This window comes from Xenopus laevis, chromosome 8L, assembly GCF_017654675.1.
Source record: "Xenopus laevis strain J_2021 chromosome 8L, Xenopus_laevis_v10.1, whole genome shotgun sequence".
NCBI classification, from domain to species: Eukaryota; Metazoa; Chordata; class Amphibia; order Anura; family Pipidae; genus Xenopus; species Xenopus laevis.
This window is the reverse complement of record NC_054385.1, coordinates 68,860,008-68,871,350: the sequence shown is the minus strand read 5'-3', so window position 1 is coordinate 68,871,350 and position 11,343 is coordinate 68,860,008.

Here is an 11,343-nt window from a genome sequence, read left to right as displayed (position 1 = left end):
ATTAAAAATAATGCAACTAATAAATCTCTTTTCAGTATTCTGGTTTCTTTGATATTATTTCTGGCACACTTCATACTTATTTATTTATATAGTGCCAGGAATGACTTTTTGTTTTTTTGTCTCCATAATTTTTCTCAGGAAAAGCCAAGAAGCTAAATTTGAATGAAACGCTGAACCCTTGTCAACAAACACCTTTAACCTTTAACTGGCTGAAAACTCAAAAAATTCAACAAACTTTTCTAAATAAATTTGTTGCACGCTTTTGCTCATGTCAATTGTACATACTGAAAATTAATTCCATTCCAGTTCTATATTGTTTAAAAATGCTCTTAATACATTGTCCAATTTACCATCCCACAAGAACATAAGGTTATGCCTGTAATGCAGATGTATGTGTATGGAACAATGGGTGTTCATAGACCTTGGTGTTTTCCATAGATGCCATATACAAATTGGCATAGGTGCCACTTTACTGGCCATCGTGTTGCACCAAACAAGATAGTGTTCTGGTGGAGAACTATTTCAAGTGAGTCTAGTAAAAAGTCTTCTGCAGGTTGGGTATTCTGTTATATCCAGCAAATGATGGAAAGCTGCAATATGAGAAGTGTAAGAGATGTTGGTATATTTGATATGAAAGTTTGCAAGTAAAGCACAAAGAAATCTGGATTCAGGTGGAGATTCCCCCCCATGAATACATTTGCAAAGTTCTTTCATCAGGCTTGTACTCCTTTTAGAAAAAAAATATACACTGGAACAGGGAAAAAAATTAAAAATTTAATAGAACACTGCACTACCAATTTACACGTGCATTTTACACTTGCATGTGCAATACAGTAATTTCAGAACATTTTACTCTAATATGTACGGTTCAAACCTGGGCAAGGGATACCAGGGATTAGGATAAGATATTAGAATGGTGTTGGCTTTTTCCCCGGGCTAGTGCCATAAAGAGTACTGGCTCCAATCTGATACACAATTTATACACAATTCTTGACATTCTTTATGTCAACCAAATATTAGGAAGCAAGCATCACCTCTTCACCCCAGCACAAAAGAAATTCCTCCCTACCAGTCACTTCCCAAAGTAATAATTCACCTGACATATCCCTGATATGTCCAGGGAAAGTAAATGATGTGTAGTAACAACAATGCACATTAGCATACCAATAAATTTAGCACACATTGCTATCTGCAAAAATATTTTTTTATAATCTCAAAAGGTATTGTTTGTATTAAAGTGATACTGATGAATGAACATTAAAAATTACCTATAGGTCATGTTGATCGTTTTTTGCTGATAGGTTTTTTTTTGTAAGTAATTGTTAGTTGAAGTTTCTAAACCTGACTGTTTTGCCAACCTAACTGTCCATCTCAGCCTGTCAGTTAAAGTTTCTAAAGCTAATGGACTCCTGCTGCACAAATATGGCAGCCCCCTCATAGAGGAACATGGGGCATCAGACAGGTAATGTAAAAGCATTGTGCAAATACTTTATGGCAAAGTTATAAGTTGCTTTCAAAGGCAATATTATGATAGATGTAAAAAAGAGTTTAATTTCTGGTGTCAGTATCTCTTTAAGTCTACCATCATTACAGTGAACAACACATCTAAAAATGGTACCTGCTATGGTCCAAAAACTCCCTATGTAGCAAAGCCAAACTTTTATATGCAGCCAAAATACAGCATTCATATATGATGTATTTTTAGATGCTCTAAAGGTGGTTCAGATACATCATCAGAAGGAAGAGGCAAAAGACTCAATGTGGACCTTGACAGAAGAGATAGGAAATTAGGGAGTAGGACATCTGTTTATTTGAGAAAACTAATTTGGGTTGGAGAGAGTTTGTAGTAATTATAATCGCTGCTGAGATGAAGTAGGTTTTAAGACCTTGCTGAAACTCAAAGCCTCAATGTGAGGCCACAAACTGAGGAGGCTACCCACATAACGAATACAATTTAACAAATAAAAAAAGACAGTGGCACATATGCTCCACTGCTTTTTTAAGTTTTCTTAAAGGGATACTGTCATGGGAAAAAACATTTTTTTCAAAATGAATCAGTTAATGGTGCTGCTCCAGCAGAATTCTGCACTGAATCCATTTCTCAAAAGAACAGATTTTTTTATATTCAATTTTGAAATCTGACATGGGGCTAGACATATTGTCAATTTCCCAGCTGCCCCAAGTCATGTAACTTGAGCTCTGATAAACTTCAATCACTCTTTACTGCTGTACTGCAAGTTGGAGTGATATCACCCCCTCCCTTTCCCCCCCCCCCCAGCAGCCAAACAAAAGAACAATGGGAAGGTAACCAGATAGCAGCTCCCTAACACAAGATAACAGCTGCCTGGTAGATCTAAGACAACACTCAATAGTAAAAACCCATGTCTCACTGAGACACATTCAGTTACATTGAGAAGGAAAAACAGCAGCCTGCCAGAAAGCAGGCACAAGTCACATGACCAGGGGCAGCTGGGAAATTGACAAAATGTCTAGCCCCATGTCAAAATTGAATATAAAAAAATCTGTTTGTTCTTTTGAGAAATGGATTTCAGTGCAGAATTCTGCTGGAGCAGCACTATTAACTGATTCATTTTGAATTTTTTTTTTTCCCATGACAGTATCCCTTTAAGCTTTGACTGATGTGCTGACCACCTTGGCTGCTGGTTGGAGCCTTGGAGAAAAGGACACTATCAAATATGTATTAAATTAAAAGTGAGTTCTGGATATCCAACAATGAATGTTATAAGGAAGAGGAAGGAGGAGTTCTATTACTAGGTGCAGGGCGGATTCTACACCCTACACTGCCCTGAGGCTGGCTTCACAAACGCTATGTACGAAGCAGCCACCCTCAACCAGCAATGAGTGCCAAATCCATCCCATGCAGAACAGTTTTTGTTTGCAAATTATAGATTTTGCAGACACTTTACACTGGAGGTTGCTATGTACTAGCTGCCTTTATGTAGGTATAACTTTATTTATACACAGTGCTGTTGATCTGAACAATACAGTAAGAGTACAGACACAGATAATATATTTTATAAAGGATACTGTGTTTAATTACATAGCGTACTGCTACAAACTAAAATATCAATATTTTCCAGCTGGAAGATGAGTTGCTAAATACATTAAAAGAAAATGAAAAGAGAGATGCAAACAGAAGCAAACTGTTGAGAAATGGAAAAGTTAGAATAGAAAAGGGGAGCATGGAAACACAGGCAATGTTATCATAATACATAGAAATATACAGCCGAGGGGCCCAGCTCTTTTCTTTCCACTAGTATTCCCTTCTCCTCTGACTTTTTTTTGTGTTTTCTCCCCTATGCCTCCTCTTTTTTACATTCAGTAGCTTCTTTCCATATTCTCCCTCCTGTCTGCATCCATAACTCCCAGGTTTGGTGAGGCTGAGGGTTGCGGGGGGGGTCCCGGCAAATTACTTCCATAGAATTTTTCTGTAGAATAAATCATGCCACTGCTTAAGGTGGCTGTTGTGATTGAAACGCTCATAAACATGCCAAACTATTCAGTTTAGAATTGATTCATTAGCATTGCAGTAGAAACTCACTGATTTTAGCAGAAACCTACTGCAGCAACTAATCTTGAAATTCATACGAAAAACGCCTTTTCAGTTTGGAAACTGATCATTTCTAAATTGTGCTTCTAGGTGCACAAACTTCTGCAAAGGAACGAAGCATATCACTCTTCAGAAAATATTTGGGTGTTTGTCTATTTGTTTGGATGGACAGTGCAGTAGATAAATGCTTGACTTTGCATTAGCATCTTTCTCTTGTGCTCTCTTAAGACTGCCACTGTTTATAGCTTGTTCCTGACACACACATCTCCAGGGGCCGTACTGAGCCAAACAATGGTGTGCACCCTCTCTCTTGTCAATCCCCCTTTGTGCACAGTGCAATAACAGATACACTGTTCTGAGGGAGATCTAGTGCTTGGACAAGAATGATCAAAATAATCAAATTCACTTTATTTTCTCCACAGATCTGTGTTTAACAGAGATCAAATCATAGGTAAACAAACATATGCAGGCAGACTGACATATACAGTCGTTAATGGGAAAGACAAACCATCAATAGACAGATAAATATCCTATGTATCATACCTATGCCAGTGGGATTGGACTAACATTTACTACAAGTATGAGAACATAAACAGAAGCTACACTTTGTTTAGATTTCCTTTCCCAGAAATCTCAATGTCTCTGAAAACTGCAAGGAGCAAGGGAAAAAATCTCCAGAGGGGGTGTGTGGTGCTTTTAGCTGACCATATATGGGAGAATGCATTACAGAAAGGTTTCTGGTCCAAGACCATACAAAATACAAAATATCTAAAGGCACCAGCAGGAAATGATTCCTTCCAGTAGAGGGGATGAGAAGTCGGGAGTACAATGCTATCATGATATGTTTCCCTTAGAAAGAAATCATTTGGCACCATGGACTAGAAGTAGTTTAAGTACAGTAAAACACTGGTTTTTAAGTTTCACTCATTTTACACTGATTTTTTTGTGGTCACACCAATATCATCATCATCATTTATTTATATAGCGCTGTCAAGATACGCAGTGCTTTACTTCAGTTATAGCAAACAGGGAATAAATGGTAGACAACAGACAAGGATGACAGAGTTTCATGCAAAATGCCTTTCCCTGATTTTAGTTTTTTTCTGGATTTTACACCATTTTTTTTCCAATTGTATTAATGCTCAATTTATGTTGCTTTGTAGTGGGCTATTACTTTGATGTCTTTTTCCAAAAGTAACAATAAAAGTAATGACATGAGCAGTACAAATGTAGAAACACAGCAGTGATCATTCTGACACCTTCCTAGTTAGGGGATCATCTCAAATAAACTGAGAACTTTCAATAACACGGGGTAATGCAATAAAAAGGTCTAAAATGTAAAGATTGAGTAACCTATTGCAACCAATACACATTATTCCAGTGCTTTCTTTCTTTCTCAAGATGTACCAAACTGTAGATTTTGCCACTCCTAATATTGTAGCAATTTCTCGTATGGGTTTTTTCTGTTTTCGCTACTTAAGGATGACTTGTTTCACCTGCATGGAGAGCTCCTTTGATCTCATGTTGTCTGTTCACAGCAACATCTTCCACATACAAGCACCCCCTTCAAATCAACTCCAGGGCTTGTATCTGCTTCCTTGATAACGACATCATGAAGGAATTGCCCACACCAGCCTTACTTTTGAGCACCTGAAATGAAGTGATTGTATTAAGAAAACATTTTTATGCAATCTTTTTGTTCAACCCACTGAATTAAAGCTGAAAGTCTGCAGTTCAACTGCATCTGAGTTGTTTCATTTAAAAATGCATTGTGGTAATGCACAGAACCCAAATTAGAAAAAAGTTGTCCATGTCCAAATATTTATGGACCTAACTGTAGGTGCTCCACCACACAAAGTATGAGTTATGTAATAAAAGGTGCAGGATTTGGAACATCACCTGCAGCAACCAATCACCAGGTAGCATTTACTGTCACCTGTTTATAAGCAAACGTCTTATTGGTTACTATGGTTTACTGCACTTGGGCAAACTTTGTGTTTTGTGTTACATATGGAGGAATGCCCTAACTCTGTTCCCCCTCATACCACCAAGCAAGGCAGACATTTTACACAGCCCACTTTTGTTACATGCTTTTGTATCTATTTACCAGTTTGTTTCCCTGGATACACAGATGTTTCTGACTACCTAATATAAATATTACCATAACCAGCAGAGCCCTAGTGAAAGAAATTTCATTACTGTGTGGTCTGATGTTTACCAGTATCATCTGGGTTTTGAGACTTGTGCTGTGCAGTTCTGGAGGGAAGCCACCTGTGAATGTGTTAGCAATTATACAGGCAGGATTCTACTGGATAAATTCCAATTGCCACAATGAAAGTCAGATTTATCACATCAAGCAAACAGAAATAAGGACATGTTGCTGCTGGTGGTAAGGGTGAAAAGGAATGAGAAAGTCACCATTGAAACAAACACTAATACCAGCAGGAGCGATTCTAGCTTTAAAGCCGTTCACGATGCCGCTTGCCACCCTCACTTACCTATACATAGCGAGGGTTGCCACCTTTTATGGAAAAAAATACCGGCCTTCCTATATTCTTGCTGTTATTTCCTATTAATAACATTGGCATCAAGCATCATTTTTACCAGCCAGGCCGGTAAAATACCGGTAAGGTGGCAACCCTATACATGGGGGGGGGGGGTGCTGCATTGCTAGCAAAATAGTGCTCTCTGTGCAAGAAAAGATGAATTTCTGGTGTAATAATAATGTATTTGGCTCTAAAAGTTACCAGGAGTGGCCTTGATAACTTGGGGGAAACTGCCCTGGACTGGTATACAACACATAGGCCTGGGATTTCATGTATACAGAGGTCTAAACAGCCTACCCCCCCAGCCCAATTAATAGTGACTGCATCTCACAGCAGGTGGTCAGTCCTGTACTGACTTATATAGACTTATATCAGTTCACAAAAAAGTTGTTAAATGCAGAATTTTGCTCTTATATTTCAGTAATAGCCAGATTTTTGAATTCACTGCAACCTTTTTTTTTTTTTAAAAAAAAGGATGTGGGGCCCCATATATATATATATATATATAAATACTCATGATGATCCATTAGGGACAATTTTTAAGTAGAACCGAAATTAATGACGACAAATATATTTTGATTATCCTGCCAACATTTCCTATTCAGACAGCATGGTGATGTAAAGCTGGAGTATTCAAGTTCCCTCTGATGTCAGAAGGGACAGAAGCAGCGTTTAATCAATATAAACACTATCATAAGTGTAGTAAAGCAGCAATCAGGAGGGCAAAGATAGAAAACAAGAAACGGATTGTGGCACAGGCCAAGACTAACCCTGAAGAATATTTAAAGTGATTTTTCACCTTGACATTAACATTCAAAATATTATAGAATGGATTTATCTTTGCAACTTTTCAAATGGTCTTCTTTTTTTTATACTTTTTGAATTATTTGCCTCCTTCTTCTGACTCTTACTAGCTTTCAAATGGGAGTCACTGACCTGTACAGCCAAAAACAATTGCTCTGATTTTTAAGCCACTGCCTGGTTGATAATCCACCAAGTAGCTACTAGCAATCAGATACTGAAATTCTGAAACTGTAGAGCTACCGAACAAAATGCTAATTTAATAAAAAAAAAACACAAATAATAGAAATTAAGCTCAATTGTAAATTGTCTCAGGATAACATTCTATACATCTTACTATAAGTTAATATACAGGTGAAGAATCACTTTAAAGTATATTAATAGTAAAAAGATGCAAGTTGAGCATGTGGCTCCATTAAACAATGCTAATAACGTGGTTATAAACAATACAGAAAAGGCAAATGTGCTTAATTACTTCTTTTCTTCAGTGTATACAATAGAAGAGTCAGATTTTCATGATCGACGTGATAAGGGCACAAATGACACAGCTCAATCTAGTCAGTGGCTGACACAGGATATGGAATATAACAGTTTACTCAAAAGTAATGTGAACAAGTCACCAAGGCCAGATGGAAAACACCCTTGGGCAATGTTCCCTCTAATTCTTTCTCGGGAATGTAACGATGTATGCAGACCTGGATTTTTGGAAAGGTCACTAAGGCCCGGGTCTAGGGTGGCAGGATTTTAAGGGGGTGGCATACCCACATTAGTTCAACACTGGGGAGGCTCAGGAGATATGATAGTTTTTAATTTCCTGTGTGCTAATCCCCATTGCTCTGTTTCCAAATATGTAAATTTGTGTGAATAATAGGGCTGGGACGACCAACGTCAGCGGGTCTAGGGGTGCCCGCTATTTAAAATCTGGCCCTGGATGTATGGCAAAAGAAACAGGCCAGTTGTGGGCAGTGATAATTTTTGGGGGTCTAGTGTCATATAAAGAGTCACAAAATAAAAGCAAAAAACATGGTTGGATGGGTGAAAAACTATTATCAAAGGTTGAGTTCGTAAGGTTTGTGAGGTTTTCTATACCTCGAATAAACTCAGAACTCGAATTTTTGCTTAATTACGAAAAAAACTCGATTGAATTCAATCAGGGGATAAAAATCAAATACAGTAGAACCCCAATTTTAAGTTTTTCAGGGACCAGGAAAAAATGATGTAAAATCTGGGAAAATGTTAAATCAGGCAGATGTGTTAAAGTAACTTTTTATTCAAGTGCTGAAAGGATATAAGCACAGGAGTCCATTTTACTTTGAGATACAATATTTACTGTGTAAATAACAAGGGTTAAACATTGCAGTGTTAATGTTACACTATGGGGGGCATGTGTAAAGCCCCTCTGTCAGTCACATACACAACCTAAAGCAATGATTGGTGCAGAACTGTATATGGCATTGGCAACTGGAATTGACCATTTACAGGCAGAACCATGACAAAATATACATCTGGTTAGTATTTTAAACTTAAAATCAGGGTACTTTAATGGGTTGTTTAGTTGATACATTTGTTATCTTTGTCCCTGCTGAGCAGAATCCCTGAGTTTCATCAAAGGCAGCTGTTATAATTTATACAATAGTTGCTAATATTCCACAGATACTGCTGAGCAATGTATCAACTAATTGTACCAACTAAATGTAGCAAATTGTAACATTTCCGAATCTTCTCCTGGAGTTGCCAGACTCGAGACAGGAACTTTAAACTAAAATTTCTGGAAAACAGTAAAAATTAAAGATAGAAGGTAATTGAAAAAATGTCTTTGTTCATGGTAAACAATCTGAAAAGAACTTCACTGAAAAAATGTATTTGTTAGGAGAACAACCCCTTTACAATTGAGGTTTCACTGTACTTAAATTGATAGAGTTATAGGCTAAAAAACTTTGAATACCTCTAATTGATTGAGTTTTTAAGAAACCCCTGTAAAAAAAACCCCCAAAAATCATAAAGGCAAAAAACATTTTCAAATGGTTCAAGAGAGCTCTGCTGTTGACTTGTATATGACCTTGACTGGTTTTAGCTGGAGTATTTTAGGATTTGGGCTTTTTGCAGCTTCAGGGCATTTTTTTAATCCCAAAAAATTCAATTTTTTCTACCTGTAATAAATAACTCCTAAAGTGGTTAAAAATAAAAACAGTCACTATACACAAATGTCTGTGGACAATACACAGACTCCCCTTTCTCTTCAATACCCTTTCCTTTTGAATTATTAGTTGTTTTCAGTTTAGTCTGTTTATATATTACCACTATAATTTGTGATTGTGCTTGGGTTCATTTCAGATTTAGGATACACTGATTTGGGATGCACTGGTGTCTGAATAGGAAATGATTAGCACTTACACCAGTCACATTTAGAATTTATAGGTCGTTTAAGCCACTACAACACAATAAAGGGGAAATTTACCTTCAGTAAACCTTTGTGTTTTCATATAGTACACCACAAATAAGGCTTTTTTCAATTGTTGTACAGTAATATGTATATGGTTTTACTAATACTATGTTTTTATTAATGTTCGAAGGTTGGATAATGAATCAACTTAATTTCCCTTCTATAAGCTTTTGTTGAGGGTAAACTGCCCTTTAATCGCTATTGGTTGCTTCATATTTACTACAGCAGGGAATGCAGCATGTAGTTCCCAGTCTGAGATTAGTGATGCTAAACACTGTCACTAGAAAGTGAGCTGCCATCTTTAAATGTATTTTGTTGTTGTTACTATGATTAAGAACACCTAAGTGACTTATTACCATCTTTTAAAATTATTATTATTACAGCAGTGATATGTCATGCAGCAATTTGGGTAGAATGTTCATAATTATCTGGCTCAGGGGAGTCTCCTTTCTCTATTCCATGCTCCCTAAGGCAAGTGTAATAAGGAGCCAGTTAACTTGCCTGTGTGTTTTTTTCTATACTGCTAGATGGAACCTGTGTGTCTTGACATGAGGGGATCATACACACTGTGCCCAAGTCAGATGTGAACCCACTTTCTCCAGAGTTTATGTCCTTCCCTTGTTTGTGTGGGTTTCCTCTCATGCTCTATTAACATACAAGCCAGTTAATTGGCTCTTGAGTAAATTGGTCCATAGTGTGTGAATGTGAATGTAGGGACCTTATTACTTATAAACTTCAATGAGGCAGGGGCTGCTGTGAATAATATATAATCTCCCTAAAGCTCTGTGTAAATGTGTCGTCGCTATATAAATCAAGGATAACAATAATAATAACCCAGTTATGCAAGGCAGCATTAACCATTGCACCACTGTGCCACCCATTATATATCCCTAAATGGTATCACCTCTAGGCCCCTTAGATTTATTCTTCTGTTTATACTACAGAATCCTCACTTTGTTTCACAAACATTGGATTCAGTATGCCACATAGCCATATTAAGTGAAGTTTAAAAAGAAACAGATCAGCTTTATTATTGAGCTGTGCCACTGTTTCTGAGATTTACTCTCTCGGGTACATGACATGTGCATGTTGAACATATGGCTTGTCTGTTATGCAAATGGAAAATACCTTTTTTTTGAGGTAGAAATGAAAGGCAAATGGAAAACCACACAATTTAGCTAATTAATATCCTTATTACATTTTTTTCTTCAATCCACAGAAGGGCCCTAGTCCAACCCCAGGCTTTGTTGAATTCTGATAATATTTCTAATCCTACCATCTCAACTGGCTGAATATTAGATGTTTCTACAAGGTTTTTTCAGTACCATATTTTGATGACCTCCATACATTCCATCAGTTCAGTTGAAATAATGTCCATTTGTTCAAGTGAGTTTGGAAAGATAAGTCATCCATTGCCCAGCTGTAGCCCTGTTGTGTATCTTCTATAAACCCTATAGTTATCGGTGCATTTATTCATAAATCCCAGCTCAATCCAAAAAGCCCTTCTTCCTTACAATTACAATTACAACTCTGGCCAGCTCCAGCCTCATTGTATAAATTGTTGTATATGCTCTATGTGTATTGTCTGGTCCTGCATATGTTGTGGATTTTATAAATATGTGTATAATTATGTTGTTGTGTCAGCCTGTTTGCCTACTCTCAGAATCTGAGTACAACAGGACGGGATTGGGTCTGTTTATACAGTCTAATAGCATTCAGATGCTGCTATGTGAGGAATTCTCACTAGTTATACTGGTTTTACTGGAATGTGACAAACATGGGCAATTAATTCTTTGATACTGGCCTTTAACGCCATAAGTCTTGGTAGATAAAGACACAGAGGGCATAAAGTATGACTACAGTCACACTATGAGGTTGGTCATTATGTCTAGGATTTTTTTTGGAAAAAAAGCAATTCCAATAAGGGTTAAAATAAAAGTTACAATTTTTTTTGGTAATTTCCCACGGTATGTGTTTTCACA